This window comes from Falco naumanni, chromosome 3 (assembly GCF_017639655.2).
Source record: "Falco naumanni isolate bFalNau1 chromosome 3, bFalNau1.pat, whole genome shotgun sequence".
Classification (NCBI taxonomy): domain Eukaryota; kingdom Metazoa; phylum Chordata; class Aves; order Falconiformes; family Falconidae; genus Falco; species Falco naumanni.
The window spans coordinates 16,000,220-16,012,947 of record NC_054056.1 but is presented as its reverse complement, the minus strand read 5'-3'; the positions used below and the strand labels follow the sequence as shown (position 1 = coordinate 16,012,947).

The window sequence follows — 12,728 nt, the reverse complement described above, 5'->3', positions numbered from 1 at the left end:
ATCATAGAATCATTTAAGTTGGAAAAGACCTTTAAGATCACCGAGTGCAACCACTAACCCGGCACTGCCAAGTCCATCACTAAACCTTGTCCCCAAATACCGCATCTATGTGTTTTTTAAACACACACAAATCTTCCACCAAGCAAAAGGATAAGAGCTTGCTGGATTTGATTTGCTCCAAATCCCCATGTGCCATGCACCTATTTACAGGTACATATCTCAATTCTGGAATGGGTAATGATGTGAAAAATATTTCTGAAAGCAGCATCGTAACAGGTATTGAGAGAAAGGTTATCATTCCTGTTGCCTCCAAAACGACTGCAGCGTGCTTGTGATACCGCAGGACCTGACCTGAGACCACGCACACCCAATAGCATCAACCAGTTAATGCCAACAGCACATAACAGAGCTCGGCATGTTTGGGAATTCCAATAGAAGTGAGAAACTCTATTTGCCAGAGGCTCAAAGTGGGCGCTGGCAGCCCGGCCGGTGGTGCTGGTTGCTCCGGCACACCAGCGCTACTCAAGGAACATGCATTTTCTATCAATGCAAATTGTTGCTTGCAATAGAAAATCAAATTATTTCCATTTATACATGTTTAATGAGAATTTCAAAAGCGTATAATGCAGCTAATGCTTCCAGGCTGCGAGCAGGCATCTGGAGCTGGAGATGAAGAGGGCTGCTGTGCCGCTGGCCCCTGGCCCCACAGCCAGCCTCTCCACCATCACCTCCCGCAGCTCGGTGCCCAGGGGTCACCACTTCAGACGTGAACAGCATTTTCGTCCCTCTGCTCCCTGTGCCCAGCCGCCCGCGGCAGCGAATGGGTGGTACGGCCCAAGCTACGAGACCAAAACTCGCTCATTAACAAGCTGTTAAATAATGAATAAGTTTATATATAATTGCTTCTGTGTACACAATCTTGCATTTTTCAGAAAACTATCATCACTTTTCAGTTAGTTCCACTCGAGGAAACAAGGGCTAACGCTTTCATTTGAGCAGATGCATATTTATGATGTGCTTGTTCTGTCTGGGGCTGGGGAAAACCAGATTATTTGGCTTCCCTGCGTGCGAAAAGTGGGTGGTGGGAGTGGCGCGTGCTCGGCTGTCAATGTTGTCCATCGGCCACCCTGGCTAAGTGGTCTCTGAAACACCTGAAAGTCTGGCCACCTTTGGGCTGGCAAGTGGGTCACACATCAGCTCACCACTCTGAAACAGCACTAGGACTCGGACCCCTGCTGCTGCAAGCACCTGTTGCAGCATTTACTATTTATCTGTTATTTATTTTGTCTCCCCAGGGTGGGGATGGATGAAGCAGGGCTGGGGAGAAAGGTGTGGGGAGGACAACGGCACGAGGTGACACGCATCACCTGCCGCAGTGCTGGTGCCAGGCAAAGTTCTCCTTTTCTCTGCTTTTCCAGAGCCTTGTGCTTTCCCCGCTGCCCATAACTCATCCTCCAAAACCCATTATCATCATTTAAACTGAAAATGGCCGCAGTCTGACAAGAGAAAACACCTACAGACATTCAGACAAAATGCCTGTAATTACCATCTGTGCCATCGTCACAAGCATGCGGTCAGGGGCTGTACGGGGGCAGGAGCGCTCGCCCGCTATGCCTTGAAGAAACAGCTTTCAGAAAAGCTTTTGGCTTCTGCCATTGTGGGGTGCTGCAAGGTGCCTCGATCGCTGCTGAAATGAGCCATCGAAGGGGCTGTTGGAGTTTTTTGGGTGCAAAGAGCCAGCAAACAGGAGGGTTTCAAAAGAGCTGCATCCCCATGGAAGCGGCAGAGGTGGCTGGCTCTGTTGTGGGGTGCAAATCCATGCCCTTGGAATGATGTGCCTCAGCGCTGCAACAGCTTGATGCCAAAGCAACCTGAAATGAGCAGGAACCTTTTGATCTCAAAATATTCTTTCCATTTTACACAACTCTGTGACATGTGGCTCCTTAGCTGCCGCATTCTAAGAAGTCCTACAACAGCCTTGGCTTGCTGTGGAAACCAAATATTTTGACTTTGCTGTTTATTCCTGTTTTTTTAAAGTGTGTTCTGAGTGAATAATAAATATGTTACTAAGGCAGCTGGTGCTTCTTCCTGTAACGCACAAGGTAAGGTAGAAACAAACATATTTGCTTTTGCTCCATCTATTTATACAATAATAGTAGTTGCGCTTTATAACAGCAAAAAAAAAAAAAAAGTAATTACTGCACACGTTCTCACAAGCCATAATTAACACAATGTTTAAGCATACACTTAAACACATCACTGTTCAGTAGCAGTTTTGTTGTGGGCTCTGCAAGGGCTGCCAGCTGCTGGCTGAATGGGGGCAATGCCCTTCCCAGTTCACCTTGTGCTGATCGAAAGCCGACATTCACACACCTTGAAAACCTGGACGTTATTTTTATCCCAACTGGTACGTGGTTGCAACAAGTCTCAGCCACCGTAAGAGCTGCATCTTCCTGCAGAGGCGTTTGCAGGGGGGAGAATGCCAGAGGAAGGGCAAGGATGAAGCTGTGGGTGTTTGCCTACCCCAAGTGGATGCTGCCCTGAGGAGCATCTCCCGACGGAGCTCCCCATCCTTGGCTGAGGGAGGAGGAGATGCAGATTTAATCTCATCTGAAAAACCGCAGAGGGAACTGGCAATGTCACTGGCCACCAGCACAGCACTCTGGGCACTGCATACAGCATTTGGTAGCAGTACAGCATCAGTTCCTGTATTGTGGAGAAGTCACAGAGCAGGTGTAAATACATTAGTGCAAGGCACCCAGGCACGGCAGTTACTCCTCCTTGGCTCTAGTCACCTTTATTTCATTAGCTGTGACTTTCAAAGCCAGGGAACATCGTGCCAGTGAAAAGCCAAGCACCAAACCAGTGGCTGCCGTGCCCTGAGCCTGAAGCAGCAAGGCACAGATCACAGCAGGGGAAGCAACCTGACCTTCCTTTTAGCCCCCTCCTTTCAGCCTGTGCCCACCAAGTGCAACAGAGGTAGACGGAGGCTTTAAAAAGAACCATCTTACTCACTTGCTTGTAATCAAGGCTTTGCTAATCCAGGAGATTTTTTGCTTTTTTTGTGTTTTTTTCCCCTTTGTATTGGCAATAACATTAGCTCAGTGAAACCATAATTAAGATAATTAGATGAGTAATTTTCTTATTAACAGATTGCAACCTTTTCAACAGGCTTTCCTGGGTTTCCCCCCTTTGAATGCAAGCTCCGTGTGCACAAGCAGGAAAGGGTTGTCTGAGGATGGGGTCGAGCGGTGTGACCTGCACCTCTGCGCTCTCCTCCACCAGCAGGGCCAAGCTTGTGCTTGATTCCCCGCTGCTGTGCCTGGGGAGGAGCAGCTGAGCCCACCACCACGCCGGTCCTGGGGAGGGTGGCATCCCCGTTCGGGGGCTCAGGGAGCACTGGTGTGAAGCGCGGAGCTAGAGCCAGGCATAAGCTGCTCTATTTACATAAGCTTCTGTCGTCTTACCCCTCAGTCTAAGGTACTTGGATGATGTACTCCTTTGTCAATCCCGTAAGTAGCTGGAATTTAATTCCTGACTTAATATTTCCCTGGATGAGTATTTATAATGAACTGAAGCAAAAAGATCATCTTCCTTGGTGGAAGTGGAGCAAGCAGCTCATTGCAGATACTCCTGGAAGTGCAGAATAAGAAACTGGGGCCAAAAGGTGCGATCTGCACTCCAGGAAGGGGCCAGAGCCTGTACTGCTGCCGGGGTGCAGCCAGGAAAGCCAGTGCTGCCGGCAGCCTCCCCGCATCATCACACGTGCAGCTTCCCACTGCCGTGACCGGTGAGTTGGGATGGAAACAGTGCTGAAATCACTGGATAGAAAATTAAAAACTCCTGGCAGAATATGCCCCCATCTTTCACTTTCAGGAAAAACATCTGCTGCTTGTACTCGGGAGACTCAACTCCACTCTAGAATAAATTCAGCATTGCCCTTTTCCACTCTGAATGTAGACTAGTCTTTTTTTTTTTTTTTTCCTTTCATTTCTCCCAGTCTGCCCGAAAGTAGGTGATACACAGGCCACGAATGGCTCTTCTGACCCGTGCAGGGCAGGCTGATGTTTACACCAGGGCACAGGCTGCAGGGGCTGAGACCTACCCACAGCCGGGGTGGGTGATGTGCTGCCACCTCAAAGATCCCTCCAGTTCCCTGTGGCTCCGTGGCCTCTGGCAGCAGCGTGCCAGTGTGGAAGGGAGATGCCAGGAGCACTGGCACCAGCATGGCTTGCGTTCGGAGGGTCAATCCTGGGATGCACAGGCATCCTCACTCAGTGCACTTTGCTGAGGTTTCCATGCTGGCAGAGCCACAGCACTAATTGGCTTCATTAAGGCACAGAATTCCTGTGATTGGTAGCGTACCTGCTGGGAGGGATGCAGATGTCATTTCAAATCATCATTGTCTCATGGCAAAGGGACTGCATGCTCTGGCACCAGGATCTCTGCACCGAAGGGCTGCAATCCACCCACAGCCCAAACCCACGCTGGCAAACACATCAGGATGTGCAAGCGGGAAGGCAGCAGCCCTGCTGGCTGCTGGCTCTGTAATTGCTGTCACAGCTGACAGCAAACCCCTCCAGCCGCATAGAAAGGGAGAACCAAGAGCCCAGCACCAGGTTGGGCCATTCTGGCTCCCTGTGGACCCCAGCTGTGGGCACTCAGCACCGCGGCCCTCGCCTGCCAGCTGCCATCCCGCACCAGCACTGTACGACTGGGCTGCCCTTTGGCCAACACTTCAAACCTCCCCGAATCCTACCCATGACTCAGCACTACATCCAAACCTTGGAATCATCTTTATTGCTGCTGTGGTTTCCCAGAGCTGCCCGAGAGGAAAAGAACCTGCAGGTAATTAACAAGGGACTGACGGCCTCTTGCTTTTCCCACCCTTTTCCCTTCAATCACAGACGGGGTCTGGCTTTTCTGCAGCCTGCATATTTCTAAGGAAAACACCAAAGTGAAGCCTCAACAGCTCATCACGATGGGAAATCGCTGCCGCCCTCACCAGAGGAAACAGCTGGTTGTTTCCCCAGGGCAGTTTCCCCTTCTGCAGTGCTCAGTTGCCTGAGATATCTTACTGTGGTATTAAAAAAACATGGATAATTAGTGCTGTTCACCATCATAATAGTTTCAAGAATCAGCATCCCTACTTTCTGCAAGAAACATATCCCCAGGCAGTTTCCTTTGCATATAAGCACACAAAAAAGTTCAAGTGAGGAAAAATCATATTGGCAAAGTACATTTATATAGAGGAATTATTCTGAAAATTCCTGAGTGTCCAAACTCATTGCAGGAGATTTGAATTATAGAACTATAAGCAACAAGTTCATTTTGATCCTCCAGGCTAAAAAGTTATAATTACCGCCTGCACCATAGAACTGGCTTTTAATTAAATAAGCCTCAGAAGGGAGGAAGATTTGCAAGGACCCTCCCTCGCTTACATAAGGCAGTCGGCCTGAACAGCCACCACCAGGGATGCTCTGATGGCTCCTGAGTGAATTCCATTAAGCGAAATTTCCAAGAAAGGAAAGGGGAAAATGGGAAATTAGGCAAGTAGGCAGCCTGTGGCCAGTGGCTCAATCTCATATTTGGTGGTGCGAAGAGCTATTGCAGCCAGATGAGCTGGCAAGATGGTTGGTGTTGGTGAGTGAAGCTGCATTTCTGGGTCTGCGGTACCCTGGGTTATGCCGATAGCAGCTGCTGCAAGCACTGGGCAGCCCGCTCCCCCTGCATCTGGGCATGGGTGTCCTCCCTGGTGGGACCCGGCCTGAGCACACACTGGGAAGGCAGCATCTTTGCAAGGGCTGGCTTGGAAGCCATTGCTTCTACTTTCCAAGTCTCCAGAATAGCCTGGCCATATGTCACGCTACCTGTTGCCCGTATTATAATAGGCCAAGTTTATTCACAAGAAGCATATGTTGCGGTACCGAGTGTGGAAATGCCACCTCTCACAGTTGTCTCTTTCTTCGCACTTTAAAAAGGCTGTAGGAAAAGATGACATATGGCACCTCAGCTTATGACGGTTTAATCGACACTGGTAGGGCCAGGGAAAATAGAGCAGAGTGGCGTTCCCCAGGGCAGGCGCCCACACCCGGTCCCACCAGGATGCTGCCTGCTGCCTCCTGTGCCCGCGGGTGCCGTTACCTGCGGGCGTGTGCAGTGCCAGAGCCGCCCCGGCCAAACCGCAAGGCATCCACTGGCGCTGGGTGATAAAATAAGCCGATTAACAGGCTCCTTCTTGTCAACGCCGAAGCTGAACCTCTAGTTCTTCAAATACATAATTAAAGCACGCGTGCATAATTACAGAATTTTCTTCCACTTCAGTGATGGCAGAGGTCTGGCAGGTGCTTATGTCAATGTCATTGTTTCCACTTTGTGTTCGTCTGAACCCAGGCGCAGCGTGGTCAAGGGCAGAGCCAGGGGCTCACCACCAAGACCCCTGTGGCAGGGGCTTTGCCAGTGCCTGGGGCTGGCACCGACAGGGCTCCCAAATGGGGAATGCTCCAGGCAGCACTGAGGCTGGCGGTGCCTCTGGAATGACAAAACTCTCCCACTTGCTGTCTCTGAGAAAAGCAAAAAGTCGTGAGAGGTTTTATGAGTGAGTGATGGGAACCGTGCTTTCGCTGGATTGGGAGGGTACGGGGACGGCTGTCAGCACAAATACTTTGTGTAACTGGGGAAGCAAATGCTGCTATTTTCCCTTAATATCCCAAATTATCTGCAAATGCCATTGCTGTCATAGTCTATAAATACTGGCTGTTCTCAAAGCCTCCTTCTCAACAGCCCTCCCCAAAGCCCACTCCTCCCTCCAGACCGTGCACCAAATCTCACTGTTCCCTTTCCAGGGGCGACAAACGGCACGAACAAAACCAGTACGGAAATGTGAAGACCCAACTCATCATGCCCCAGACCTGGAGATGGAAAGCTGGAAAAGCTCTGGCTACAGGGAAGCCACAGATCACGGGAATACATCCATCTCTGCAAAAGCACCTTGGGGAGGTGATAGGCACCCCATAATCACCGCTTTATTCCAAGGAAAAAGAACTTTCCATCCTGACACTGAGCCAGCAAGAAAACAGAGCCCCCACTGAGGCTGGCTGCGCAGTCGGGGGTCCAGCAGTGCCGGAGCCAAGCCTGGGAGTCACCTGCAGCAGTGAGCCGAGCCCAGGGTGGGAAGCACTGCCTCCGGAGCAAACCAACCAGTGTCCCCGGAATGGCCATTGTCCCTTCTCCAGGCGGAACCATCACTGCTGAGGATCTTTGCAAAAATTAGTTCCTGTAAGATCTGAGGAATCTTTCTGCTTCTGCACTGAGCACTGGGAGTGAGCCTATAAATCCAGTTAGTCACACTCGCTGGATTACATTGGACCTTGTACTTCTGCTTTTATTAACAAGATTGTTTACTATATAAGAAGCTTTATATAACTGTGAATCATGGGTGATTTGTAGGACTGCACAGATGGGAGTTGCCAACCATCCGTTTTGTCTGTGCTCGCATCAACCTCCCGCTCCCAGCCCAAACCTAAAAAATAAATAAAAGCCTTGCTGTGGTAATTAAATGTCTGGCTCTAACCCACTTCTGTGGTGCTCTCGGTATGGGACTTGAGTCTGATATTCCAGTTTAACACGTGGGTTAGCATCAGTGCTGATGCAGGGATGAGGTTATCCCCAAAAAGCGTTGGCCATCCCACACCTCTCCCTTGATGAGATCCCTTGGGAGTGAGGGGAGACGTGCCAGACAGGAGACTGCCGCACCCCAAAGCCATCGAGGCTGTCAAGTGGCGACAAAGTAGTTACCAGCTACCTCATCTATAACATGCGGGGACTTGAAGGCAAAGTCGCCAGGACTGAATGATGTGCTGCCCGCAGAGCGCCCATTAGTCTTGCCCAGTGCCATTAGATGTCTGTTTTATCACAACAGGGGAACCTCCAGACTCCCCCTAATGCTCTCTGGGCTTCTCTCTGCATCCCTTCTTCCCCTCGATTTACACATCTTTTTAAGTGACTCTGCAAAATGGCATTTACGTAGCCGAGGCTAAGCGTCGGTACAAGGTGACAGGTGGATAGGAAGCATCAGTTAATATCTCTAGCAGTTCACTGCATCATTTTTGGTAAAGTGCTGATCTTTGCAGAGGAGTTTGTAGATCTAGCACAGCAGTGTTAATTTAAAATTCATGTACAATTTCTCAGTGAGGTGACAGGACCCATGCCTGGGGCTCAGCAGGGCTCCTACAGCTCGCCCCCCCCCCTCCCCCCCAGGCAGCTGGGGCATGGCTCCCATGCAGGCTGCCAGCGCTGGCACCGTCCTCCCACCCGCCTCACCGGGACCAGCATGAGTGGAAAGCGCCAACCCGCGCGAGCCTTTCCCTTTGTACACAGGCAGCCTCAATCCTCAGACAGAGTTAATTCGTTTACCATCATTTATTTTACCTATCAATCTCTGTGAACTTAACTGATAGCCTTGTTGCTCTGCCACAGCCCCGCATAACTCATTGTGTCGGCACATCCACACAATGAGACATCATCCAAGAGCACGGCGGTGGTGTTCGGGATGAAGGCAGGTTGAACAGCCAGACTAGCTCCGGGCTGAAGACGACTTGCAGGGAAAACATCAGGAAAAGACAGGATAAACACTGGCTCAGCCTTATTGAGCAACAGGGGGACCTGCGGACCCCCAGAGCCAGGGCGAGCCGAGCCAGGCAGGAGCTGCTGCCTCCCCGCAATGCAAGTCATATCAAAGCGCATGTTCCCTGTGAATTCCAGGAGTCTTTGGGGAAACACGTGAGGCCTTCCCAGCCCCGTGGGCTGGCTCCGGCAGACCCACTCAGCACTGCCAGTGTTGGGAGTCACACTGCAGATGACGACAGCAACAACTTTGGGATCCTTGTGAAACAGCCTGCGCAGCTATTTATTATTGCACTAGATTTGGACCACGGATTTAGATATGCGTTGAGTCTGAGCCTCCAAGCAAAGAGTGCTAATTAGCACATGCAACAGAGCCAGATTTTAATTAAACACAGCTTAGTGAGAAGGACCTGTTATAGACAACTCTCCTTGTAGGAGAGAGATGGGTGCAGGAGCGTTTCAGAGCAGGACCGAGTTCAAAGGGGAGGAAGGCACTCAGCCTGCCTGGGTCGTTGCCCCAGGACGAGGGTCCTGCAGCAGGAGGGCTCCGCCTGGGGCAGGGTGGTGGGTGGGCACTGCTACCCTCCCAGGGGCCAACCCCGAGCCAGGTACCCACATCGCTGGGACCGAACAGAATGGTGGGGCTCCTGCTGTCTGCACCCCTGCCTCTCCTGCCCACACTGCCTCCTCTGCTAACCACAGGCCCTTCCTTGCCATTGCAAATAACCAAACAGGCAGCACGGAGGAGGGAATAATATTAATATTAAAAAGGCATTTATAGTTTTAATCAAGCTTTGGGGGGGAAAGACAGCTTAACATGGCACTTTACACAGTTGATAAAATGTTTGACATTTACTGGTGCCTGTAATGAATCTTGTCTCAATTTTTTCTTTTGAAATGCCACTCCAGATACTCTATCTATCTGTAGGGTTTAAAAAGCACTTATCCAACAAAGCGTTATCACGACTGGGAATATGAAAGGGTGGCTCGGCAGAGCACCGCCAGCTGCCGGGTTCACTGGCACCGGAGTGAGCACTGCAAGGAGTTTGCAGCAGGAGGGGAGAGCCAGGGCATCTCCTTGGCCCCACTGTAGCACAGCCCAGCAAAACACCACCATTTTCCCACTGGTTTCATGACACTCAAGGGGGGGGGGTCCCCAGGTTCCTGACTTACTCTGCTCAGTTTGCTCCCAGGACACAACTCCCAGCTCTGCCCATGCCCCCTGGGTCCCCCTTGCACTCATCCCCCAGCCAAACCCTCCCTTTTTTCCTCTTACAGATGACAGCCCCGGGATATTTGCTCAGTCACCCGGTACCCAGCAACCAAAAAGAGATGCCAGCCCCAGAAAATGGCACATTTTCCTTTGCTGCCACCCTCCCTTTCCCCCTCACGTGCTTTAATGACGTCAGGGAACATGACCCTGGCAGCAAAGTTGGCATTAGCCTTTGAAATCCGCTCTTCCATGTTGGATTGGAAAAAGGCATCCCACCTTGGGATCATGGCTTTACTCTTGGGCAAACCCTCCTCCTGGTGCCAAAATGCAATTCAGGCGTTATTCTGTCAATCCTTTCTTTTCCACAATGTTTATATTTTGGCAAAAGAAGCGGCAGCAATGTGGGATTGACTCACCCAGTGGCTCCAAACTCTTCTAACACCTCCCTGGAACCCCATCAGCCTTTCAGGAATATTAGGAGCTGAGCGGCTATCGCACCACTGCAGCATGGCATGCAGGGCTTCAGGCTTGGATGCAGGTGAGCACCGAGCTCCTGGGATCAAGCAAACCCAAGGGTTTTGGAGGTGAAGGAGGCTGGAAGTTTACTTCATCCCACCAGAAGAGAGGGGATGAGCCATCCTGCCGGCTCCTGCCCGCTGCGGGCCAAGCCCCGACCTTGGCTGCCCAGCTCTGCCCGCAGGCAGGATGCAGCACGGCGGCAGGGGCTGTGGGTTTTATCACTCCACGGCAGTTGTCTTGTGTAAATACAGCAGACGCTCCACAGCTACTAAACAGGCATTTATCTAAAGAGTGTTTCTGCTCCTGTCCTGGAAGGACACTGCGGTGGGAAGTATCAGCAGCAAACACACAGGCAGCCTTTCCTGGCTGCGCAGCTCCATCTCGGGCTTCCCTTTGAATAGGCACTTGAACGCCTTTCTCTTCTCTCTTTTTTCTTTTTCTTTCTTTCTTTTTTTTTTTTTTCCAGAGGAAAGGAATGAATTATTCTATGAAAGTTAGTGCCTGTCTCAGGAGCCTGGTATAGAAAATTAGGTTTTAATAGCTTCAAAATTGAGGTTCTTTGGGTCAATAGGACAAGATTCTGCCAGTGAAATGACAGACCCATAAAGGGAAAAAAAAAAGCAAATATTTTGTTACTCATCAGAGAGTCACAGTCCAAAGATAGCAGGCAGGAGCTTAAAATACTGCTGTACTCTTCGGGCTACTGTAATGTTTAGTCATAAGCTCCTTTTTTCTCTTGTTGTCTGTATAAATATACACATATTAACTTTGGGAACAGAGCACTTGGCTTTCTGTCCTTGGACGTGCCTGTGAATTCCTGAAGTTACCACTGGAATTGGAAAGTTTGCTCTAAAACAAAAGCATTCTGCCTTTCCTGATCGCTTCACAGCTGCTGCTCTCGGATGCTTCCTGCCCATGAGCCGGGGCCCTGAGGATGCACGGTCAGACAGAGCAGCTCACCGACAGCCAGTGCAGGAGCCGACCACAGCTTGTGGCACTCGGTGCTGAGTCTCTCAGGTGTTGGAAGGCCATGAGCTGCTGCAAAGAGAAAAGCTGCTAACTCAGCCGGCAGTGAAACCGCTTCAGCTCATGCAGGATGGAAAACTTCCAGAGAACTTCTGCCAACGAGTACTGGAATTATTGACTCGTTATTAAAAGGATGAATAGATTACAATTATTTCTAATTTCATATTCAGAGATCATTACCGTCCTTAAGAAGGACAGATAGGGAGCCCTTGAGATCCTGCAAGTTACTTTAAATATTCATAGGGCCCAGAGAAATTTCTCATGGTTTGGATGGGCTGTGATGGGGAAAGTGCCTCCAGCTGAAGGGACCGGGCTGCTTCTCCCCTGACAGCCACTGGTTCCTGATGGAGCATCCCAGTCCAGGCACTGCTGTGCCAGTCACCCAGGGCTCAGCAGCCTGCACCAGTGGCAGCACTGGCCTGGCACTCAAAGCTAATACCCTGTCAAGGGACTGTCCACCGGAGGCAGGCACCTCAGTGTTTTTTCCTGGTCACTTGCTGCTTTGTGCCTGTTCCAGGTTTTAGCTGTGGTGAGGCGAGACAGAGGAAGGCCACGGCGCGCACGTTCTCGCCCTGATGCACATCAGTTCGCTTGCACCGCTGCTGTGGAAACATATCCCGAAGGCTCCCAAAGCAGCTTTACCACTGTAGAGTAACACAGACACGGCTGCTGCTCCGCTGGCTGTGAGTTTCCTCTCGTGAGTGCCAGTCCCATCTGAGCTTCCACTTCTCCAGACCGATGCACAGAAACTAATGAAATTACCTCCGCAAGCCTGCTAAGGGCTGCAGAAGCTGTCAGCTCGGGCAAGCTCCCAGGGAAATCCACAGGCTGAATTTTTCTATAGGCCTTTTATTCACGAGTGGCACCAGGTCGTCCCTTCTACATCCCGTGATAAGGCTGGAAACGCTCCCCAGAGTGGAGAATGGATGATCTTGGGTTTCTGCTCACAGCACGCCTGGACTTGCTGAGCAGGCAGCACGCCCAGCTGCCTGGCACCTCATGCTAGCAGGATGCTTTAGCAAAGGCTCTCTTCTAGGTCTTTCCTCAGCCTTTCTCCAGGAAGAAATAAAGCTCAGATAGTCCCACCATTCTGTCAGCAGCAATAGAAGCAATCTTATAATTACCTAAGCCAGAAGCTGCCTTTTTTTCCCCCCTCTTAATATCCATTGGCATAGAAACTGAAGGAATAGAAACACTTGCTAAGGAGATATTTAGTAATATGAAAAGACTTGGAAATCCACTGTTGATGCAAAAACCATACACCCCAAAACTGAAGCAGTTCCTCTATCTGTCTTACCCCACCCAACCCATCACTGAGCTGTACAGCAGCAGCGGAGGGCAGGCA

At 50.6% G+C, this 12,728-nt stretch overlaps 1 long non-coding RNA gene across 6 annotated transcripts in view; it reads right to left on the bottom strand.

Annotated features, from left to right (window-relative positions):
* Positions 1–10,744, bottom strand: part of LOC121085598 — a 36,697-nt gene extending 25,953 nt beyond the window's left edge. For all 6 annotated transcript variants that reach the window (XR_005827118.1, XR_005827115.1, XR_005827120.1 and 3 more), the window contains exon 1: positions 10,255–10,744. This is a non-coding gene — a long non-coding RNA (uncharacterized LOC121085598). The remainder of the gene's footprint in view (positions 1–10,254) is intronic.
* Between the last annotated feature and the right edge of the window lie 1,984 nt (positions 10,745–12,728).